This window comes from Tyto alba, unplaced genomic scaffold, assembly GCF_018691265.1.
Source record: "Tyto alba isolate M040663 unplaced genomic scaffold, T.alba_DEE_v4.0 Super-Scaffold_14, whole genome shotgun sequence".
Lineage (NCBI taxonomy): Eukaryota > Metazoa > Chordata > Aves > Strigiformes > Tytonidae > Tyto > Tyto alba.
The window spans coordinates 51,893,712-51,918,077 of NW_024881276.1; the positions used below are offsets into that span (position 1 = coordinate 51,893,712).

The window sequence follows — 24,366 nt, forward strand, 5'->3', positions numbered from 1 at the left end:
AGTCCTGCAGAACTGATGTCAGAGTTGTAGCAGGAAAATTATTAAAATAGATGGCTTATCAGTGTACTTAATTAGGTGCTTCTGATGATATCTCTAAGAAATTAAAGTCCTGAGATGGTTATTAGCAACTGTTACTCAGCAAAGAGGGCTTGCACTGCTCAAAAACCAGAGCTTTAGAAAGCAAGTAAGCTAAACCAGAAAGTATCATTGTGCCTTTGTGTAAACATATTTTGTGCATTAGATGCAGTTGGTTCCCTATCTCCATAAAATGTAAGGTAGCACCAGGTCACTTAAGCTTTATCTCCTAGGACTACTAGACCATGACTGTTCGAATGGGAAAGAAAACGTGTAAGAGGCATCTGATTTAGGACTTGGATGTCCTGAGCAGCACGCATGAACTAAATATAAATAATTATTTTCTCATAACATGATAAATGGGGGACACTCAGTAAATCAGTTTGCCACAAAATTGGAAGAAAGTGCTTCCTTGCACAGCACATAGTCAAACTGTAGAGGTCAGTGCAAGAGGATATCATGGAGGCCAGGGGTGTTAGTGCGTTCAGTAAGGAGATGGTCTGGAGGATCAGTTTGGTTGGAGTAGTTCAGTGGGATGTTCTGGAGTCAGTTTAAATCCTTAAATGGCACTGAGGGCATGCTAAGAGAAGGGTTGCTCTGTTGATGCTCCCATTGCTGTCTTTGTCCAAGCATCTGCTTTTGGCCCCTGTCAGAAAGGTTTTGGAACTAGTTCAGCCTTTGGCTTTCCTCATGCCTTTATCCTGTAGAACTGGTGAGACTCTAGCCTATTAATTCTCCAGTACCTTTTAAACCTAGGTAGTGAAATAACATTTTGTTGCAATGCACTAATTATTTACAGTGGGGAGCCAGGCTAACTCTGCCCATGTGATACTTTATATATCAGAAGTTACAGCTGTCGCAAGTCATTTCAATTGAAAACAGTAATTCATCTTTCCATGAGTTGTCAAGGCATCTCACAGTGGGAATGAAATTTTAGCTCATGTCACTGTTCTGTAACAGGAAATACATATGGAGACAGGACATTGTTTGGATACATGTGTTTTCAGTTGAACTGGGTTGTCTTTAAGAACTTTTGTCTCTGAAGTTACATACTTTTATCTCTGAAGTTTTGAGCAAATTCAGTATTTATCTGTCCATGGCTAGCCTCAGCACGATAGTTGTGGAGAAAGAAGGCTTGCTTTTATGGAAAAGGTACACTTCAGCTTAACCCCTTAAATGTGGCTTGGTCCTAATCAGGAAAATGAGCTTTTAGTGTGATAGAAGAGTCTCTGAGATTTTTGGTTTTTTCTCCATGCTATTAACTGCTGATGCTATTCTAATCAGTGTTTTAACTAACAATTACACTTCTGCTGTATTCCTTTCATCTGTCTGGTAGAAATTTGCCTTGCTTTTCGCTAATCACTTGTAAGAGTGGTCTGTTAGAGATGCTACTTATATTGGAAAGGCCTCTTGGGCAATAGCTAACCACACCAGCTCTGCCTTCTGTGTTACTGTAACTACATATGAAATTCTGGAAAGAACAATTATTTGGAGAAGACAATTTCAAGATCTATAAATCCAACGTATCACAAATTATTTTGCACTTTGGTTGTGTTCTTGTGTTGAATTTTTTGTTTTTATTTTTTGCTTTGGTTGTCTCAGTATACAAACTCAGTAGGAGAGCTGGAATGGAATTTGGAAAAATCTGAAGTCCAAATGTCACAGTTTTATAAAGAGAATAAATATGCTAATGAACAGCATCTGTATAAACTTGGGATAACATTGTGCATATTTTCAAGTATTGTATTTCTCATGAAGAGATGTCTTTTATAAGAATGACGTGATGAAGGTTGAATCAAAGGACAACGTTTTGAGAGGACTTTGAAACTGTGTACTGTGACAGGATACAAGACTATCACCTTTCCTTTAAGAACTTAATTTTGGTGCAATACTTATCCCAAATTCTAGTCTTCAGGAGCCAGGACAGTGACATCCTTAAAATGATTTTCACAACATAAGTCCAGTTGCTCGAGAATCTCTTTTCCTAGTGCAGAGTTCTTAGCTTTGTGCAACCACGGAAGCGATGACAGTCAGAGGAGCACTGTGAGAATGTTTTCAATCCCCTTTATCTTTCAGTGCTTCCTGTAGCACACTATGACTTAGGGAATGGTTGTGGTAAGAGGCAATTAAATTGATGTAAAGACCAAGTTGATTTGACATGTTTTTTAACCAAGTGTTTATTAGTTGAAATAATCTTGGGCGTTTTTTGGCATAATTTATGTTTGAGTGGGAACTTGACTCATTGTCAGAAGTCTGTGCATTTGAGCATGTTAAGCTGACGTTACCAAATGGAACCGTGGGAGGCTTTTGGCTTGTGTTTATGGAGTGTAAACCAAAGCTCCTACCTTGCTGCCTCAAGAGCCACAAAAATGTTAATAGAAGTCAGAGATGCAAGAAAAAAAATGTATTCCATATAACCTGTCAACTTGCCAGTACTAGCTTTTTCCTTGGGTTACTTTGGACTATTTTGTTCCATCTAGTTTTAGGTATCACAAGGGATGAGACTTCCTCTGCATTCCTTTGGCAGTTATTTTGCAGTCCTCATAAGACTTTGTGAAGTTTCCCCCTTGTTTATATTTCCTGGTTTCCAGAAGAGAACCTGCAACCAAACTGTCAGGGGCTGCCTTCCTGTTAGCTTTGGCAAAATGATTCAGGCTTCCTTACGGCTGCTGCCTGCTCTTGTTCAGCTGAGTGAACCAGTGAACATTTGCATGCCTCCAACTACAAGTGTTTTAAGATAGGTATTGTGATGCTCTCTGATGAAGGGTGCTGTGAACATTTTCAATCAACCTGCAAGTATCAGGTGAAGTAGCTGTAGCTGTTACAGTTACTTTTACTGTATTTTCTTTTGTTTCTCTCAAACTGGATTTTCTGCACAAAGTTTGACGTCTCTTAGATCTTCCTAACCAGTTTCCCTTCTTTTCCTCCCCCTGACCCTTTTCCCGTTTAACACTAAGGGACCTTATGCACAAGCCTTAGAATAGCCACATGAAAAGGCCAATTATATAAATTGGCACTTAAAGCTAGATTAAGATGAAGTCAATGATTCATCAGTAAGTAAAAGCTAAAATTAATCATTTATACTGCTTGTAAGATTGGACATTTTTTCCCCACTTCATCACAGATAATTTGTCCCTAAAGAGTGTGTTGCTTCTATCTCAACAGTTAGGTCCCAACGTGTACAGAACACAAGACAAACTAAGTTGAGTAGTTGTTCGAGCCTGCAGGAACACAGTAGCTTTGGCAGTTGTTTCAAAACCCAAAATATTTCTGGCTGAGTATCATTTAATTAGTTGCCTCTATTTTTTCCCAAGGTTTTATTTATTTATTTATTTACTTATTTTTAATAATATATAGAGAATAGTAAAGAGGTATTTAATCATTATAGCTATGAAAAAAGGAGATTGAGGGCAACTGAAAACCAAATATAAACAACAGGATGTATACCTATTTTAATTTTTGGCTTTGGGAAATATTTTCTTGATTTGTAAGATTTAGTAAGTCTTGTTTGCCCTCTAAAGTAGGGGATGTAAGCTAATTGAAACTGCAAGGTATTGACTCTGTGGGTGCACCCTTATGCTAAAACAGCAAAGATAGAATTCCTGGTTAAAGGTGTAATTCTCAAAAGTTGGTTCTTTAGGTTTCTGGACCTGGAAAGGAAGGAAGGTTTGACCCTTGCACAATGTTTCTGAAACAATTCCTTCCTAAATGGATTTTTAATACATTTTCAGAAATTCGGCCTAGAAGAATGCATCTTGCACCTTATAAGTGCTGGGTAGAAGCTGGGGGAACCTTATGCTATACATTCCCTGTTACCTGTGTGCTCTGCCACCTTGCCTGTAGATCTTGCTCCTTCATCCTTTCATTTGCAAAAATATATTACCTTTAGCTTAGAAGAGAAGGGAGGGGAAAAGTCTATGAAAATGGACAATTTTGCCCATTTGGCTAGAGATAATATTTTTGCCTAGTTGTTAGCTGAGCTTTGTCAACTCATGTACCTTCTTGTGGCAGAGATACCCATTGTGGTCAGATGCCAGAAATACAGTGTTACTCCTTAATTTCTCTTTTGCATTCCAGAAAACTTACCTGATTTTTGACAGAAAATAGTTCTATCTGTGAAAAGATTGACTTAAAATGTATGTAATGTTCATAATTCTTTGTTGGGAACAGCAGTTTTTCCTTACTCAAGTCTATCTGTGTCTTCCCTGTGCTAAATAATGTTTTTTAAAATTTAGCCAAAAATGAACATAATAGAACCCCAGTCCTATTAGTGTGATGCTACATAATGAGATCAGCTTAAATAAGCATGCCCTAGCCATTTTGCTAATTATCTGTGGCCCCTTAGGCCTTTAAATACAGTATCCTAACATGCTGTGTGCATCTGATGTTTCTGTTTATGGCTTGGGGGAAAAAAACCCAACTTGTTTCATCTCACCTCTGTTACACTAAGGTCAGGTTTCAGGCCTTGCTTCCATTAGTTCTCCATAGATACAGAATTATGGGATTTTATGAAGGAGCTACTTGTTCGGTATCACTGGTTATCAGGCTTTAACTCATCCAAAAAGCCAGAATGTCCTTTGCCAGGTGCAAACAGAACTTCAAGGCAACCTGTGGTTTGACCCTGAGACCCAGCTAGTTTAAAAGAAAGGGGGCAGGAAGAGATCTTCTACTGACAGTGATGATGCCAGGGTGGCATTAAAATTTTCTCTAGTTTTAGAGCAGCATAATATTTATTGCAGCACATCTTGGTACAGTGTTATGAGACTATAATTTGATTCTGGAGCCAGGTAAAGTGGTTGGAAATGGCTTACTTTCATGTTTGTCTTTGTGTTTTGATTGGTTTTTACTGTAGGCAAAACTGAGCTAACTTCTTCTGTGTTCACTCACTTCTCAGCCTTTAGCGTGAGTTATTCTACACAATAAGGTACACAGTGGCAGCTGCTTTTTGAAAAGTTGCCATTTGTGAGGAAGCACAGAGGGTTGCCCCACAGACCTGCATGTACATGTATAATATATTACACGTGGATACGCCCTACCTCAGGTGGGGACAGAAACAGCCAAAGGCATACAGAGATTTTTTTGCAAGACAGAATCAGTTTTGTGAAAGATCTTTTTTTTTTTTTTTTTTTTTTTTTTTCTTTTCCAAGTTGAGTTTGTAAATGCTTTCTTAGATCTGGTATGCACTCTGAAGTGTTACAATATGATAACAGACAAGCTGAGTTGCTTGCTGCCAAAACCCTGCAAAGTGTGACTGGTACGCAACCTAAGGAGGAACACTGTTCTCGTTAAACTATGCCAACCTTACTATTGTAACTAAATCATGGCTTCAATCACTAAATCATCACAGTGTCCTTGAAGCAAGATATAAACTAAGTTCACTGTACAAAAGGCGGGAGGATGTGTGCAACACCTGTGAAACACACAGTGAAAAAGGAAAGTAAGAAGCCGTGGAAATTGCATCTTATCAGGACATTTGTGCTGCATGATCCCAGTCTCTTTGTCTGTCATCAGTCTCATAACTGAGCCTTTTTAAAACACACTCTGCGCTCCCAGTTGCTGTTCTCTCGCAGCCTCTTCTGGTGCCTGAGTTGGAGGGATTGTGATGCCATGCAAAACTGTTCTCCTTGTCCCCTCAACAGCTCTTACACCGTGTGTCAGAAAGTAACAAAGAACCTTTGGTTTGGTGATGCAGTAGGTCTACATCATCTTGAAGCTTCTCGAATGGCAACAGTGGGGCCATGCAGTTCAGTGAACTGATTGGGAGTAAGTTTACACCATGAGTGGAACTTTCTACTCCATTAAAAGAAATTTAACACATTAACTTTTATACTAGTAAAGCTTGTATGCCAGAGATCATCCGTCTGCGTCATTATGGCTCTGCCCTCCCACAGCCAATATAACATGGGTGCAAATTTTGGCTCACTTAATGGAAACATGGGCGATTGATACAGATCAAATTTTTGCCACTGAAAGATTCATTCATACACAGAGCTCATGCTAGTGATTGTGCAAATACAGCTTCATAAGTAAATTAAAATGGTATCTGACAGTCTACCTGACCAGAGACAGCTAGTTCTAAAACATCAGGAAGTTTTGTGAGGCTGTTGGGGATGGAAGTTGGTTGTGTCGCATTATAACTAAATTCTGTGCAAATTCTGCTGCTTATACGGGTTTAGTTCAGCTTTATTGGTCCTACTGAGCAACTGGACAGTTTTATTTGCTGAGAGTCAGCCAAATGTGTCTCTGGGAGAATGCTGGTAAACCTTGCTATTTTAAACCTGCTGTCTGTCTCTGCTGTTTTCAAGGACAATGTCTCTTTTTCTTCTGCATAAATGATGTTGTCTTGCCTCCCTGGCTCTGTTTGGGCCTGACTGCTGCGAAGGTGGTAGCACTTCTCAATTTTACATCACGTACCCTATTCATGATCTTTCTCATTTTTGCTCATGTGAAGAGCTTAGTTTTTTATTTCCCTCGGTTAAGCACTTTGAGACTGCTCAGTGGATGGCATTTTGCACACCCTGAAAACTTATTATTCTTGTAGTGTTCCTGCAGAACTACCGTGTCTGTTTTGGTGAGGCAGTTATGGAGTTAAAGGCTCGTGGAGTTTCAAAGAAATGCCGGACAGCTGCTGTAAAGTATCCTTACAATCCTAGCTGATCTCATTCTTGTCAGACAACAGTGATAATATCCAAAAACGGGTGCAAGACAGGAAGTGTTTCAGGAAGGTATGCGTTTCATGCAAAGACATCAGAAATGTGCTCTCTCCCAGGGCCACTCTACCGTAAGGTCTGTATTAATTTAAATGGAACAGTGAAATACCAGAATGTGTTTACAGAAACATTATTTCAGACCAAAAAAAACATTGCTTGTTCTTCTAGTGTGCAAATGGCAAAAGCAGATGAGTTAACCACTATACGTATTTAATATAATGACGTCGCTAGCTATATGAACCTACTTTTTCAACATCTGGAGGTTTCACATTTTTTTTTTTTTATACTTTTGTTTACTATTTTTAAGGGGGGGGGGCTTTGACTTGAAAAAGTGGTACAGGAGAAATACAAATCTACTTACAATACATTTTCACATTCAAGGACTGATTTGATATTTAACAAGCTTTTTTCCTTAGTAAGCAGAACAAAATCCATCTTTCCCCACCCACCCTCGCACACCTTCTATGACTTAAAATTTAAAAGAATTGGATAAATGGAGCAATGCCCACTATGTGTAGGAAATATGAGAAATTGTTCTAAATTTTTGCCAAGAAAGTAGGCACGGCTTGTGTTTTAAAAGATTTAACATTTTTACAAGTCATTCTACCAAGTTATCTGCAAAAATTGTCCTATATGTAGAGGTTCCTGTTATTTTCATCTTATTGAAAAATTCATACATGAGAAATGAGCTTATATTTTATTTATATTTTTCAGTAGCACCCACTTAAAACCAGGGAAATAAAAATAATTCCTACCAGTTCAGAGATCTTCCACCGATAGTTAGGGATATTTTCCCTAAACTTCCTCTTTGTTGTGTCCAGAATTGTCTCTCTTGTAGTATGAATCTGCAATAAAATTTTAAAAATTTAAAAGTCAGTTATGATTTTTTTTAACAGCCATAAGTTGCTCGAGAGATTTCTTTTGACTTCAGAAGTCCTTATTTCAGCATTAACATGATAAAAATGTATGAAATAATTTATTAAAGGTTAGACTAGATCCAGTAAAGATTCTGTCATTCAAAAAGTTGCACGTAGGTAATACGCTCTTATGATTAACCGTTACAAAGTCTATCAGATGCTTGTAAGAATATTAAAATAAAACATTGCTATTTAATCTCTGATTTTTGTTTCATTTAAAGAGTTGTTTCTTTTGTGCTTTTTTCTGTATTCTCCCATAGCTTCAAAAATATTAGTTTGCACTGGTAGGGAGTGAGCAGATAGTAGCTGCTAGAATTTAGAGAATTTCATCTTTGGGAATTTACTGGTTCATGAAGGTAGATCACTGACCTCGAAGAACCCTGTGGAAAGTGTAGCCCACAGGCAGGCAGCTACAGGAGGGGAAAGAAAGCCACAGTACTGATGTTGAATGGTATACTAGCAGTGGTTCATCTTTTTTATGGAGATGTGACCGAGGAGCTCAGGTGGGGTGCAAGAAGAGATGAAGGCAGGCTACTGGGAGGAAGACCTGAGTGAAACTGAGCTCAGCCCTGCCACATGATGAGGTATGAAGTAAGTATGATCTGTGTTTTTAGAAGATGATCCAAGGACATGACAGAAGAGAAAGGGAAGGAAAATGGGATTTTTTGGACATAGGAAGGCAGTTTTTGTTATTTGCCAGTAGCAACTCATTTAATATACACGTACAGTAGTTTCAAACTGAATTATATTTTATATTTGCCTGCTGTTTCTGGAGGTTATTGCCAAGAGTGAAAACCACGTAATATATTTCTAGTATTAAACCATCTATTACTGATGGATAATGACAGAGTAGAGGGAGAAGGCACCAGTTAGTCTGGGTTAGCTCATGTGTTCTGGATAACTCTTTCTTGAACTCTTGCATTTCTAAACTTCTACCAGCCTATGTTGATTTCCAACCGCTTTTTGGATGTGGTGAATTGTCTCCTCTCCCCTGTCAATGTCAGGTAATCTTCAGTACTCTCATGATAGCCTTTCTCATATTTTTTCAGGTAATGTGCCATTTGATCAGTTTGCTATTAGCTAATATAATAAGATAACAAATACCATAATGGCTGTAATAACAACTCTTAACAAAACAAGCATTTTGGAGTTTTTAAAACTACAGATGCCCTGTGTTTTCACTTATATTTTATGTATTTTTGCTTTTGAACATTACAGGTGCTAGATTTTGGATCTGTAGTGACTTTGCAATTGAAGCTCCTAATTTTTGATGGTGAAGCATGGAATTTAATCTCTAAAGTCAAAAAAGGCTAACCTTCTGAGGAGCTTTCTTTAATTACTGAGTAGTTACTGATGAAGTTACAGGAGAGAGATAAAACCAGAATTGTTTTACTAATTGTTGCTTAAAAACAATTTGACTGTATTAGAAAAGTTTCTGTGAAGCGCTGTGTAAATGTGCACCTTACGAAATCACCTAGGAATGTAAGATATGGGAAAGGATGTTGATCGCTCAATCTGTCTCCTTGACTTTTCAAGATGATTTATCACAAAGCATTTAACTAACTTGTTTTCTTGTAAGAATTAAGTTAAATGTGTTATTTAAGGTTTTTCATTTGTTTTTCCTCAAAGTATAATGGGTTACTTTTGACTAATAATGAGATGTATATAAGAAAATTATGTGTTTTGTCTTCAAATAAGAGAAAAAATATTTTCCTGACTTTCAGTATAGCACAGTTAGATGCTTTTATGGTCTTTTTTTTATTATTTAGCCAGAGCAGGGGGGTATTACGACAATACTAGATGTGAACTGGTACACTTGTTAAGACCACTGACTTGTCCAGTACGCTAAATCCCCAAGGAAATGATTGCAGGCTCTCAGGGATTTCTTGCTAGAATTCAGCCCTTCAAGCAAGGAGAAAGGAAACTTTCTACATAGCTTTCACAAATACTCAAGTCATAGTAAGATAATGTAATGCTTCTTGACCCATTGTTGTAGTATTTTATTTAAGAACCAAATAGCTCTCAACTGTTTTGAGTCACTCTTTGAGTAATGGTTTGCAGCAAGTTAAATTTTTGTCTTTCTGTTGCTCTTCTGGCAACTGTAGAGAGATCTGTTCCATATCTCACCCCTGTCCAAAATGTGGTGGTTTCTTTTCTGTTCAGTTCATAATTCCTGCCAGCTCCATGACTGTCCCTTTTTGATTTCTGTATTCTGGTCTTTCTCCTTCATCCAGCTGAAGCACTCTTGTAGGTGTTTACATCTCCATCAAATATATACAAGAATTTAGCATCTGACTTGGTAATCTGAAAGAAACTAAAACCTAAGTGTTGTGACTGTCCCCTTCAAAAGCTGTTCCATGATGTGCATGGAACATCAAGGAAGACAATCTTACTGCTTAGAAAGCTCTGTTTGAAAATGTGTGCATTTGCTGGTGAAAAGAGTAGGACTTCTAAATTTATTTCTTTTTTTAAAAAATCATTGTAGCTAAGGAGTTGAGATTATTGTTTAATTCATGTTTTAACCTTTGTTACTGAGCTACAGAGGTGGGTTGAAGGTGTCAATTTTGTGAGTAGTTACATGCTAATGTAGAAATGCTCAAAATCACAACACAGTGCTGTCTGTTGCGTTCTTGGAATGACACCAACATATGCATTAATAAGCAAGCTGAAATACTGAAGTATATGGGTGCATGAAAGTCCTGCTTCCTAATAGTGGCAAAGGTAGGTAGTGTTTCGAAGGAGCAAGGCTGTATTTGAGATGGTTAGACGTGCCTTCCCTTGAATGAATGGGGTAAAATACCTAAGTTACTCCAGTGTTGTTGCTTCTCTCCACATTTATAGCCTGTTTATATGGTCTTTTAAGTACAAGTTGTACAGACTTCTGCTTTTTCTTAATGTAGTTTTACAGTCCCTTTAAGAAAAACATTTGCGTTGCACCAGGATCAGTGTGGTAGGAGTTGTTTGTGCTCTGCTCTGACTCACTGCCCTTGATTAAGAGGGACCTGCCTGATGCTTCAGAGCCTGTTTCTGCTCTGCTAAATGGGGGAGCCATGCTGCCCTGCTTTGGTAGGGTACCCTTCTGATCCAAGAGGTGAATGAGCAGATAGAGCCTTCTCTTTAATGGTTCCAAGAGAACCTGAATACAAACTGAACTAAGGGCTGCAATCTCTGAAGGAAATTTAAGGCGATTCTGCGGCTGAGTCATTTCAGCCTGTTTTTTGACCCATTAACAAGCCCTTGTCACACTACTGCTATTGCCTTTTGTTATAGTCATTACATTCTTCTGGAGTCTCTATAGCTATTGTCTGTTTTGTTTCTTTGTTTTTGTTTTTTTCCTCACTAGGGATAGATTTTTAAGTTGGCAGAAGTTATCAAATTCAGTTCCCACCACTGGAAAACTCTGTGCATTTGCATGGGGCATGTAAGAGCCATGCAAGCTCCACTGTATGCTCTCTTGGGGAAAGTGCAGCTTCCTGGGTGAGGTATTCATACCACATCTTCCCATCCCTGGACCCTCACTACAGTAGGTGTGCAGCATCAGTGGGTTGTAGGTGTTGCTCCTTCTCCTTGCCTTTCTGCAGCCTGTGCTGGCAAAGTGCACGTATATGTTATTTCCAAGTTGAAAGAACTTCAACTGAAATTGAGGAAATTTTTGAGAGCCTTTCTAAATGTGGACATGGAAGGAAGCAGTGTCACAGAACAAGTAATAGGGAAAGGCCACTAAGGACTAGATGCGTGCCGCAGGATATTCAAGACTGTGGAAAGTTCTTTTCACCCTTTCGTGTGCATGTGGAGGCACACACACAGTATCACCCCATGGGACAGATACATTATGTAGCTGAAAACGTTTCTGGGAGCTGTGACTTTCTGCTGAGTGTGCGTGGGTCGTTTGGAACAGACTGATGGCTTTCTTGGAGGGGACAAAGGTCAGTTTAAGATTTTTGTGTACTATGTAATGCAAGCTGTTGGCAGATTTGGAAGATATCTCTGAAGTCTTCAACAGGGAAGAAGACCTCTTTTTCAAGAGGAAGCTTTGGATGCCGAGTGGGAAGCGGACTATTTGCCAGATATGTCTGAAATGTGTTTGTTTTGAAAGCCACCATTAGATTAGGCATAAACTGTAAACCTGGTTTATACTCCTCAGGGCAGGGGAAGATGGGATCTATCCTTTATCAGAGTGCAGGTTTTCCCTCAGGGTGCTCATATACACTACAGAACATGCATTAAGCTGTTGGCATTGTATCTCTAAATCTTTTCTTTGGTTTCAGAAGGTCTTAAATTTAAAAAGAACAAACCAGACACCCCCACTCTTCCCAAAATAAACCAAAGTTGTGAAACTGTCCTTAACGCCTTTGTGAATGAAGCACAAACAGATCACCAACCTACCATTTTCTGGCGAACCCTCTTTATCTACATAGGGACTCTTCTGAGAGATTTTTCACTGTTGCCCACCTAGTCTTTAGCTGACCTTCAAAACACTGATGAGAAAGGGAATAGTTGTAAAGCAGATTATTGCCTATTTTAGATTTGGGATTACCAATGTTTTTCGGCATATGACACTGAGCAACTATCAGGGAGAAAACAGTTTTTTGTTCCTCTCAGGTCAACGTTGGCTTTTAAAACAAGAAACTGGGAGAGGGACATGCCCATTTACGTAAATTGAGAAAACCTTTAAAACATCTCAATTTAAATTTTAATGAGAGATTTAGGCCTACTGTTGTGGTATGATGGAGAAGTTTTCCAAATGGGTGTCAGAAGATAAATGTTGTATTTTATTTGTTATTTTGCATTCTACTAATATTTTGATGGATTGTCTTAACATTTTAGCTATAAAATTGGTAATATTTTGTATGTTACTTATGGCATTCCTTTCTCAATATTAATAATCAGTAAGAAAAAAACAATTAGCTGGTTTTAACTGAGGTGACACATTTAGGTATTCGTAGCTTACACCAGCCATTGTAGTGGGTCAAAGACAAAAGAGAAAATGAGAAGATAAAATAGCTTTTTCTGACTTTGCTTTTCAATGTCTAGAGCTTTGCTTTATGATGCAAAGTAGACCTGCAACCCTGTGGTTTAAAGTCATGAAGAGAAGAAATCAATTTGGCAGTTCACAGGATTGATGCTAAGATAAAATGAGAGGAAAGTGAGGGAAAAGGGAGTGTTCTGTGGAAAGGAAACATTAAGAAAACAGGCAGTCCACTTAGGAAGACTTAGAAGTAGATGAAGTCATGAGAACCTGAACACAAACCCCATAAGCAATGGGGTTTCCATATGCTCAGAGAGTCTTCAGCACACATTTGCTGTGGATGGTCTGAGGATTACTACTGTGGAATGGTTCTTGTGGACTTTTTTTAACACAGCTGCTGCTGTTACCTGCACACCTTGCATGGTTTGGGTGATAATTTTCTTTGCTTCAAGAAATTTAAGGATAATTTAATTCTTCTTTTAAAGTAATCTACAGAGATTTTTATTTGCTTCAGAGTGAAAGTGGTCTGCCCTTCTTTCACATGACAATTACTCTTTTGAGATGTTTAAGACGAAATAGCCGTATACAGTATTTTAAACAATAGCCAGATTTATTAAAATGGCTGTTATCAATCCAGAGTGAGTAATAATGTTAAAAAGTAATTATGAAAATTTACATTTTTCTCTTGCCCCAGTATTTCCTCTTGTCCTTCTTAATTTAGTGGAGTAACCAAGATACCTGGCTGGGACATGAATCTTCCCTAACAGTACACTGTGTACTCACCACACAATTGATTCACAACTGTATGTGATAAAAGATGTTTAAAAACATCTAGACTAATGTCTAATTACGTAACTGTGATGAAAACTTCAAAAGAAAGCTTGGGGTTTTTTTTTCCTCTTTGTTTAGGTGCATGTTCGGGCTGGTTCTTTATCCATGTGCTCTTGCATATCCTTCGTATTTGTACTCTAAGCGACTGGTTCATCAGGAACTTTTAACGAAGTATGCAGTCTTACAGCGGGAAGATATCTTTTTTGGTTTTGGTTTTTCTTTTTTCCTAGTTTTCTCATTCTTCTAGGGTGTGGTTTGAACTAAAATGAAATTTAGGTTGGTCTTTCCTTTTTTGACCTGCCAAAGTGTTTGTTCTGTTAGCATTGCTTTGCTCCCTGTAAATCAGACATTCTTCTCTGGCTGCGTCAGGTTACTAATGACATGATTAATGCAGGAAGGGTAGAGAAGGATGACGTAGTGGCTCATACAAAGTTTACCTGAGAATTATCTGTAGCTTTCTACTGTTTAGTGTCTGTGTGAGTCATGGCCTGAAGCCCTGCCATTCCCTGTTCTTCAGCTGGGCAAGATCACACTTACCTCATTCTATGTATGTATTTCTCCCTTTCCTGCCAAATCTGATTAGAAGCACTTTTGTTTTAAACTCTATGTTTATGAAACATTAAATACGCTTTTTACAGATAGCTGACCATAATGCTAAATTAAAAGCACCATTAGATATCTGGGGTCTGGGGAGCTTTAGAAACTTCTCTGTCCTTATGTGAATTCTGATTTTTATCAACTAAAGTCTTTTTCACGTTCAGGGGTTTAGCAACAATAGTGTTATGACATTAGTAAGCTTTGCAACACGACCATGAATCAATTGCTGTCTGTAGGTAAAGCCTTCTGTTTCCTCTTGTGTATTTGCACAGATACGAGCTTACAAAATACAAATGGCAAGTTTCAAAAGCTGGCGACAGCATCACAAACTTACTTGGGCTGCAGGTACAACTGATCCCATCAAATTCGGTCCACCTATTTGATTCTTCAATGGAGGAGCCAGGAAACTGATTTTAGTGATCAAGAAAATATGTGAGCATGTTCTCTGATACACTTTGAAGTCTTGGTCATTTCCTTATTGTGCGCTGGCTGACTGGACCTCTTTTGTACCTGAAGACTGGTATTTATTCTGCTATTTGTGTACATGTGTCCTTTAGCCACAGGTTCCTCATAGAGTGTCTCTACTGATGTTCCACTAAACTTGCTAGAAAGTATGCTGTCAAATGCTCTTAAGTCTTTCTTAGGAAACCAGAATGAAGACAATGTAGCATTTGAAAGAAACACTGATTATTTTTTCAAGATTCCTTTGTTTTCTCTGTAAAACTGTCATAAAGTCTTTGGCATCCTTCAGGACTTCAGCTTTCCTCAACTAGATCTGTCTTCTTCTCTGTCTGTTTTCTGCTCACTCTGAATTATCTTGTGCAAAAAGTGCTTAATGCTTAGCAGTAGAAGGTTATGCTGAAAACAAGCTATCATTTTCCAGCCAGCTCATATCTCGCAACCTGCCAAAGCCTATATCAGGAACACGATGTGTGGGAAAAAGTTCTAAAATGATAGACAGAAGAATGTCTTGTGGGAAACCTAAAATGCCATGAGACTCATTCTGTTAGTAAAGAATGTTTTTACAAGCACAGCATCATCACCCTTACTTTTTGACATTTTCAAAAATGAATACTTGAGAGCGTAACATTTGTGTAGAATGTAAACAACCTTGATACTTAGATAAGTGACATTTCTTGGAAATAACATTCCCTTAAGAGAAAATAATGGTCGAAGTGAATAATTAGCCAGAAAAAAAACCCCACAACATATTTCTACAAGACATACCTCTCAAGTATTTCTAGTAAAGGCCATACTGGTGCCTGAGATAAAATTTTGTATGCGCTTTCTGATTTCATTTTGCAAACATATCTTAAAGGAAAACAAACTCATCCTATGATCTGCTAGTCTCAAAAGGTGCACTAGTTGAGTAAATTCTTAATGTAAACATATAGTTATAAAATATTTTTTAAAAGAAAAAAATTCTCTAATGCACAGGCAGGACATTTTGCGTACATAGTAGTGTATGCTAATAGAGTTAATTATTATAATTACACAGATGTCTGAGTGTGGATGGCAGAAGTTCATGTCCAGCTTAATGTCTGTATTTCATTTTGCTGCATTTAAAGGAACTGTTTACATAAAAGAGTAACATAGATTTTATTCAGTGAGTCAGCATTTAAGCAAAAATCAAGCATGTTGTTTGACACATGCCTTTATGTAAGCTGTGTATCTAGAATCTGTCTTTCAGCTTGAACAGTGAAATGGTATTTCTGGCTTTTGTTTTCTTCTGGCTAAATAGCCAGTGCCTTGGCTGTAGAACTGATTTGCTTTTTGTCTAAACCTCTCTTTTTCATTTTCAACTAGAACATGAATCAAACAAAACTAAAGTAGTTTTTTTTTTTTTTTCCCCCCTCCAAAATTGAAAGGCACTGCATGAAGTAGAAGTGAAAAAAAAGAAACTGTCTTTAAACACGTTCTGTAAAACATGTACCTTCACTTCTCCTGCAGGTTTATGAGGCTGGACATTGCCCACTCTTCAGCTCATGTCAAGCTGTAGGTGCCTCTTGCTGCTCAACACAGCAAACAGTCTGCGGAGAGAGAGCAAGCTCTGTCCGGCTCCTTGGCTCGGCCGGACTTGCGAGTCCAGAGGAAGCTCCGATTGCGGGAGGGCCCAAGAGGCAGGAAACAGATGTTAGCGGCAGTGTCCTGGCTCAGGTGGCCCGATGACAAGTGTACCAAGCCCAAATAACTAAGTGGGTTAAATGGCCAAAACTACAGCTTATAGTCTTATTTATTGGGCTACTTAAATCTAATTTTACCTAAAGATTAATGTGACTTCTGCACATGTTTTTCTTTGATTGGAATTTGTGTGAAGCTTCAGTCACCTTGTCTGGTAACGGTGCAGGTCACCATTTGTTCCTGTACGCAGCCAGGTAGCTCTCTCCGAATGCTTTGTATGGTCATCTTGGTACTTCAGTAGTTTTTATCTTGCATTTGGCCATAGATCACCATGCATAGAGAGATGTGAAAGGCTAACACTAGAATCCTACATATTCAGCAAAACCCTGTGAAGACTCCAGCACAGTGAAGAGTTACTATTTCATTTTTGCTGTGTATGCCTTTCTTTCTGTAACCTTTTCTGGTATAAAAGATACCTGGGTGCATTAGTCATACCATGACCTTAAGAAGCCTACAGCAAACTCTTTAAATTGCGTGTTGGAACCTTATCTTCCAGGGAGAGTGCAAAGAAATGCCTCTTTGAATCTGCTTTCAGATTTTGCATGTTGTTGGTATCCATTCATCAGTTGAGCAATCTCTCATTACAAGATACCAGAAGGATAGGGGGAATCTCAGGGTCAAAAAAAGCAAACCAAAACAAAAGGAATAGAACAAGTGGAATTGAAGAAAATTATAATCTTGGTGGTAGGCATGATGCCCAAAGGTTGTGATGTGAAGGCTTCATTTGTCAAAGAGAGATGGTTCATGCTCGAGATCCAGTGGAAGGGCAGTGCGCAGATCTGTGCCTGGAGCCTTTCTTTGGGCTCCCTCTGGCTTTTGAGAAGGGCCCAGACACTGTCTCTGCCTTGGGATTTCTTGCAATTCTTTTGAGGCTCTACCGCTGTCAGGTCGTTCACAGAAGCAAAGCCTTTGTTTCTGCTTTGTTGGTGGTCTGCCTGTTATCTTAAAACAGCCCTTTGCAGGGTTGTTGCTGATCCTCTGATCTTTTCTACCTTGCTGCTTGGCTACCTGGGAGCCCTTGGTGAGCTCAGGTAGGTAGATAGCTACACGGCAATGCAGAGGGTTTCTGAATGCACTTTTGCTCTTTGGTTTAACATCATGAGAAAAGTGTGGAATTTAATCATCAATTCATTAATTCTTGCTCTAAGTTTCCTCCTGGGAACTGGGGGGTTTGCCTTCTTTTTAGATAGGCCTGACTTGCTCTTTTCTCCCATGATTGCTGCTGCCACCATTTTTCCATTTGAGAAGGTGTTTCCAGAGATAATCTCTTAAGCTTCCTGAGTGCAACTCTGTGACATTCTTAATTTATACATGTTATTTTTCTACCATTTGTCTAGCTTTGGAAATTTCCATTTCCCAAATCCCTTTAGGAGAGAGGAAAAAACTCACTTTGTGACTGTGATGAGGCACAGGTGGTGTATTTGTGCTTCAGATCTGCATAACAAATATTTTCCCTTTCTGACTTTTTAAAAATCTCCTTGTAGGTAAGTATTGGAATTTGCTGACCATGGACCTGTTTTAGCATCATATAAAGGTTTTTCTCTTGTAGTGATTCACCTAAATGCATGTAAAAAATAACAAGAAGTCACAAAACACTCCGATAGTGTTAAGAAGCTGATTGGGAGAGCAGGGAAGTTCTTTTCCTTAGTTAAATGCCACTTTGTAAGAATGGAATGAGTCTATGTAAAAGTACTGGATCTGGTACTTCTCTTATTGGCCTGTTCTTCTAGGCAAGAAGGACTTTTATTTGTCTGTCTGACAGCCATTTCCAGTGATGGGGATGGACCAGCTGAGAAGCAGAGATTCTGATGATGATAAATTTAATGAGAGTGGCTTCCCAGGTAGGACAGAGAGATCTGAGTGTGAGCTTGTGGACCTACTAATGGTTTTTCAAATCCGCATAGGACAGAAATTCTGTCCACTGATTCCACTGTTCATAGAGCTGTTTGCTCTGTTCTGTGTTGTTTTTTTAGATCAAATTATGGTTGCCTTTGCTAAACTTCTGTTGTGTTGCTAGCTTTACTATGTATGTTCCAGTTGCCAAAATACTAGAAACCATAAAGGGCATCAGTGTAACTAACAGGAACAAATATGGACAGTCTGAAATTCTGTTACTTGCAGATCGTTGACTTAACATCTGAAATAAAAATTGTTTCTGTTTTTATTATTTATTTTAGTTACAGCTTTCTTATACTCCTGTGAACATCTTTTCTCCCACTGGAATATCAGTAAATACAAGAGGACTACTGCTCAGTTGCAACTATTTAAGAATTGCAAGCAGTAAAAGGAAGCAAAAATTAAGACTTAAGATTTGAGAATTAGTTTTTATTTAAAAGTAATGATTTAAAATTCTTAACAATTAGACCTGTTTTCAATTTTGTATGCATGTTTCTAATGAAAAATTTTGAAATTGTCATCTTCTGATGAAAAAAGTTGAAGGTCCTAATTTTTCATCTTTTCCCATTTAAGATAATGAAATAATCACCAAGATGCTTACTATAACTGGAGTTATTTATAAATATGACGAGGATTGGGCGTCGAGAACTATGATTATAAAAGCAATTTAGCTTGCTAGATATTCTTCAAACTCCCCCTGATTCCATGTGCCAGCAGTAGGAGATTACATTCAGTTTAAATTCAAGTCCTCTCTTTAAAGGTTACTGAATTTCTGTGGTCCAACCTCCTCTTTGAAACCTTGAAGGTGACCTATTTGAAGTATGCGTGTGCATGATCCTTGCTACAGAATTGCTCCAATTTTCTTTAGAGAACCATCACTTCTGGCAAATTCCCTTGTTCAGCTGCTTTAAGACAGGTTTCCCTGTGGTAAAACGGTTTCCTTTATTACTTGCTTGTTTATATTAGTAGTGGTTTCCTTCTTAAGGTTAATTATTGTTTCAAAGAAATTGTAATTTCCTGTTCTGGTGTAGCTTGTTTTCTTTAGATTTGTTCCACAGCTGTCATGATGTCTGTAAAATATTGTTTGGGAATTCTTTGTGTTTTGAAGGTGCAATGCGCTAAGGGATGATTCTAAGTCTTTCTTACTTTCCCCTCTCTTTTCTCTCAATTTTAGGTAAGAACGAGTTTCGCATGGATTTTTTTTTTGCTTTTGAAGAATTTCTCCTTTGGTAAAGTATTACTCTCTTTTTCTATCTTCCTTAAAGAATACTGGTATTTTTTCCCATATTTAAGGGAGGAGGGGGAATCCTCAGCCAAGGCTAGTGCTTTGCCCTTTTAAATACTCTGATATGGTTGCTGGAAGAGAATCTGAAAATTTCAAGTAGGTGGTTAGGGTTTTTTTCTTAATGACTTTCTATATGCAGGGTAATAGTACAAACGCACAAGCAAGTTATTAACCGTCACCTGCAGTAGTCTGAAGGAGTTTGAAATAGGTTTTCCTTTAATGAAGCAGAGTGCGCTGCTTCAGATTTCATGTGGAATATCATCATGCTCAAAGGCCCTGCCCAAGTATACACTGAAGCTCATGTAGTAGTAAGTTCTTTATCTATACCAAGAAGAATTTAAAACTAGATAGCAAAAAGTAGGTGAGTTAAACATATATTGTAAATTACATGATGATTCAACAGAGTAATTAACACAAGGTGCAATTCCAGAATTCTGAAGTCATTTGGTTTTTTAAAAAATACAAAGTCTGATATGTCTTTACTGTCTAATAATGATGTGGGTGCCGTACTGTACTTTCTTTTCCCCTCCACAGCCATTACTAACTGTTAAAAGGCTGAAATCCTACGGAAAAAGATCGTTCATTTTGCAGGCCTAGAGACAACTTCTGATTATAAGAGAATCGGTATATTGTGGAGCGTAATGCAACTATAAATATGACTTCCTGTGCATGTTTGCCAGTTGCTGGAAGCTTGAAAAAGGAGATCTTGTCTGGCTACAATTCACAATCAACCTATGGAAAGGAGTTGAGAACAGCAGTCTGTTTCTTTTATCAGGGACGCTCTTGGTTCATAGTATTGAAGTTCTGCCTTTTTTGTTCTTTTTCCTATACGTATACAGTTTTAATTAATGAGAGAGGGCATGAGGTAATGCTGGAAATCAACAATTTGAATTCTGTGATTCTTAATAGGGAATTAATGGAAACAGAAGTATCTCCTTGGTCAAAGTAGTATGTTATTTGGGCAGTATCTAAAGGCAGGCTGTAGGCTGCTGTGTGCATAATATTCCTTTGGGGCTTGTCTGTTTTTCAGAAGACCAAAACTAAAATAAGAAATAGCATAATCTGTACTGGGAGATAATCCTGATCTTTAAAATTCTCTGGCATCTGTATTGTCACAACTTAGAAGGACCCTCTGTAGCCATCTAGTCTGATCCTTTGTGTAACGTAAGGCAAAAATCTTCCACTTATTATTCAAACAGATTTTATGTGGGTTTCAGCCTTTAATAAAGTCAGTTCAAGTTGTGTGAATTTTAATTTTCACAAGTCTTAAATACGCTTCTTCATTGCCATTCCATCTGAAAAGCAATTAGTGATGTTCTCAAATAAACTCTGGAGTTTGAGATGCTTTCTTCCAAGAGACAAAGCTTGTAGTTGCCCAGAAGCGGGTACATGGTGTTTGTCCTCATCTTGACCGCTCCCCACACAACTGGTTCCTAGGTAGCAATAAGGAAGAGGTGGGAAGCAGCGTGACAAGGACGGGAGGGTAGAAAGGCAGTGACACTGGTGGCATGAGGAGTAAGGAAAAAGTACGAAAAAGCAGGCATCAGAGTCCCTGCTTCAGAAAGGTAGGAAGACTCTGGCTTAGGATTTAAAGGGTAGGATTCCTCCAGTTGTTCTCTACATACTAGCCTTGACCATGTTCTTATTTTTAGGTTAACCAGACTTTGAAGAGATTGAAGCCCTTAGGTAGTGGTTCTCAGTTGATGGGAGAAGACTGAGAGGAAGAAAGGGGGAACCACACACATTTCATCTTCCTGCTCACCCTTTCTCTCTCTCACCATTGTCCTTTCCTGGCAACCTCTTTTATTGGTGAAAGACTTACCACATTTGAGAGTTTGAGCCTGAGCAAAGCTTTAATTACCAGTCAAGAGTATTGTATTAGTTTCCTTCTGCCAGCTACCCTCCTCCATAGACTCTTCCTGCTTCTCTCCAAACTGACATACAGTGCCACGTACTCCACAGAGGACCAGAAACCCGGACATTGTGGCACCTGCTCTGGGCCACAACAGAAGCAGAGAGGGGATGTTGCATCAGTGTGCAGTGCATGTACATGTACTGCACACACATCACAAGCCTAGGCCGTATGGATGGCCTGGCTACAGTGCCATTTTCTCTTTTTTTTTTTTTTCCTTCTGAATAGACAGTAGCTTGAGGGCAGGGAGGAAAGAAGAATCCACTGTGGAAAAAAAAATGTAGATTTCACTTCCTTGAGATTAGATTTTTCCCCTGGTCTTATAAAGTCACTATGTCACTCAGTTAAGGAAGTAATTTATAGCTGTACGTCTTGAGTACATGTAGAAACACTACTTTCTTTCATCTGAGTTCCGTCCTGTGACTTAAGAGCTATGTTCCTACAAACAAACAATCTATCTCTTCTGAAGGTTTTCACTATCACAAGGCTCACAATATGGGAAAAAAAAAAAAAAGTATGGAGTCCAGATTATTTATTTTTAAATATAAATTTAACTACAAATATTCTAGATTGTGGCTGTTTTTTGTTGTTGTTGTTTTACCTGTCTTTGATTTTCATATTCTCTCCTCAGTTTTCCTCTTTTAAAAAAAAAAAAAAAAAGTAAAAAAGAGTTAATTCTAGATGTAGATTACATCACTTAGTCTGCAGTAGTTATATTTTCTACAAGGATACCAGTTTACTGCCAAAATATGACTCAAAAGATCAATAGCAAACAATCTGTACAAGTTTACACAAGAGAACTGAAGTATTTCATTCCGTAAGCATTGTGCTTTAAAAGCACACTTTGCAAAAATAGATACTTCTTTGGGAAGGCTGCTTTCTTAATTTTCACTGTTGCTTTCAGAAGTATGTCCAAATAGTTACAGGGTTTTTTTTCATGAGAAATCTGTTGCTGCACACTGAGAATGTAAGGGAATTGGAACGGCTGTGGCTCCAAATGCTTGCACTTAGCAGAGGTCAGTCATAATATTTCTGTCCAGAAAGACAGTCTGAAATTAAAAAAAAAAAAAAACAAACAAAACAAAACTAAAAATTCTTAATTTACAAGTTCGATGCATTTTTATTGTAACAAAGTATTCAAATATATGTCTGAAAGGTGCATTCCTGTTTAAGAATATGCTGATCATGGTGGCTGTGGTTGAGGGAATTGCATTTGCCATGTCTTTATGAACACTGTTATGCAGTGCATATAATAATTAATGTGCTTTGATTCCTTTAAAACCCTCTGCGTTACTTTATCTAGTATCTGTGTATTAAAAAGTGAATTATACTTTATCCATGTTTGTCCTTGGTTAACATTCTAAAGAATGAAATTATTTGGACAACATGTGTAGTCCTTTTTTGTTGACAGTGTCAAACATTTTGCTCCTCAGCCATTGTCTTTACAGTTCTTCTAATCCTCCATATGTTGGGCCATTTAGCATTTCAAATAACAGAAAGGAAAAAGGAAGCGGAGCTGCCTACTCCCTGCTCTTTTTAAATCTGAGATTAAAAAATTACATAAAAATCTCTCAAGCTCTAGGAAGAAAAATGTGCAGTTTAGGAATTAATCTTATCCCTTTTGTTCATTTCATGCTTTTTATTAAACTCTCTGGCTCTTGATTTACTATTATATATCCAGTAACTGATAGCCAAACTCTCCACAGCATTTCCAACAATTCCAGAGGCGTCCTGGCTATCTACAGATAGTAATGTTTGATGGCACTGGGTTTTTTTAGGCTGTAAATATTTGTGCATGTCATAGCTTTCAGATTTGAAAATGCACATGTTTTAGAAAAACAACTGAGAAAAGTTGAAATTGGAAAATTAAAAATTGGGGCAGAAGGAAAGAAGGGCAACTCAGGTAGTCAGGGCTTCCAGCTCTGGGTTTATTTCTGAGTGTTCCTTAAATTTGTCACTCATTGGTTGAGATTGTGAGAACAACCTTCATTATTCTTAGCAGTTTACCCACCACAAAGTTTTGTTCTCCTTTTACATAGGACTTGTCAAAATGCTATGACAACTAGGCTGGTTTTAGACAAACAGACCCTGGCTCTAAAAAGACAGTAAGTCTGCAAGTCAAACGTGGAGGGCAGCCATTGGCACTGGAAAAAATAAGAAACCACAGATTGTTTTCTCGTTGGATGAAGAGCTTAAAGCAACGTAAAGTTAATTGAAGAATTCCTTGAAAGTGAAGTCAGCCTAAAATAAAAGCTTAGGGGTCTATAATTTACTAAATGTGAAAGCTTTGTAAGCAGTAGTGAACCTAAAAGTTTGAAAAGAACATATTTTAGTAAACATATCTGGCTTGTGTTACAGACTGTCCTGTTTTAATTATTTGTCCAAATAATGTAGATTTGCAGTAGGATCTCTAATTAGGCACGGTTTGATTTATAGAGCTGGCCCCATATAAACCATGATGTCATGCTGTACTGCTCAAAATTACAGCTCTGCTCTTGCAGTTTAAAGATGATTATTTTTAACTTTGGAATGTTTCAGTTTTGTGCATCTTGGCTTTTGGCTTTGTGAACTTAAGATGTTCTCTGCTCCCCTCCTCCTCCCTTCCCCAGATCAAAGCAATTTGCTGTAATGTAACCAGAACAAAACCCATTGAAATGGACTTCTGAACACTCTTGGCTTTAAATGTTGTTGGTAAATAAGAAGAAAGACCAGAATATTCATGCTTGTGGTCAGGGGGGTCGAGAAATAGGTACAGTAGGTATTGAACTGTTTTGCCAGGTGTCCAGATGCTTATTCCATTCCAGAGCAGAAATGCTTGATTTCTGTGTCTAAAAGGTTTCAGTTTTCTTTTGATGCTGTAACTGAAGAAAAAGAAATGAAAAAAAGAGCGGGGGGCAGGGGCAGGGAAGAGACACGGGATCTACACTGCCTGTTACTGCAGGTAGTAATTATTTACAAGGAACAGGAACTCTCACACACATGAGTTGTTACTC

General features: G+C 38.1%; 2 protein-coding genes across 4 annotated transcripts in view; one reads left to right on the forward strand and one right to left on the reverse strand.

Moving 5' to 3' along the window:
* Nucleotides 1-24,366, forward strand: part of CMSS1 (cms1 ribosomal small subunit homolog) — a 250,674-nt gene that overhangs the window by 107,822 nt on the left and 118,486 nt on the right. The window lies entirely within an intron of this gene.
* Nucleotides 1-24,366, reverse strand: part of FILIP1L (filamin A interacting protein 1 like) — a 209,928-nt gene that overhangs the window by 102,159 nt on the left and 83,403 nt on the right. For 2 of the 3 annotated variants that reach the window (XM_042788446.1, XM_033005288.2), the window contains exon 3: nt 7,541-7,630. The gene's annotated coding sequence lies outside the window, so the exon portion shown is untranslated. Of the gene's footprint in view, nt 1-7,540; nt 7,631-16,032; nt 16,088-24,366 lie in introns of those variants that run through there. The other variant, XM_033005289.2, reaches the window with a different exon arrangement.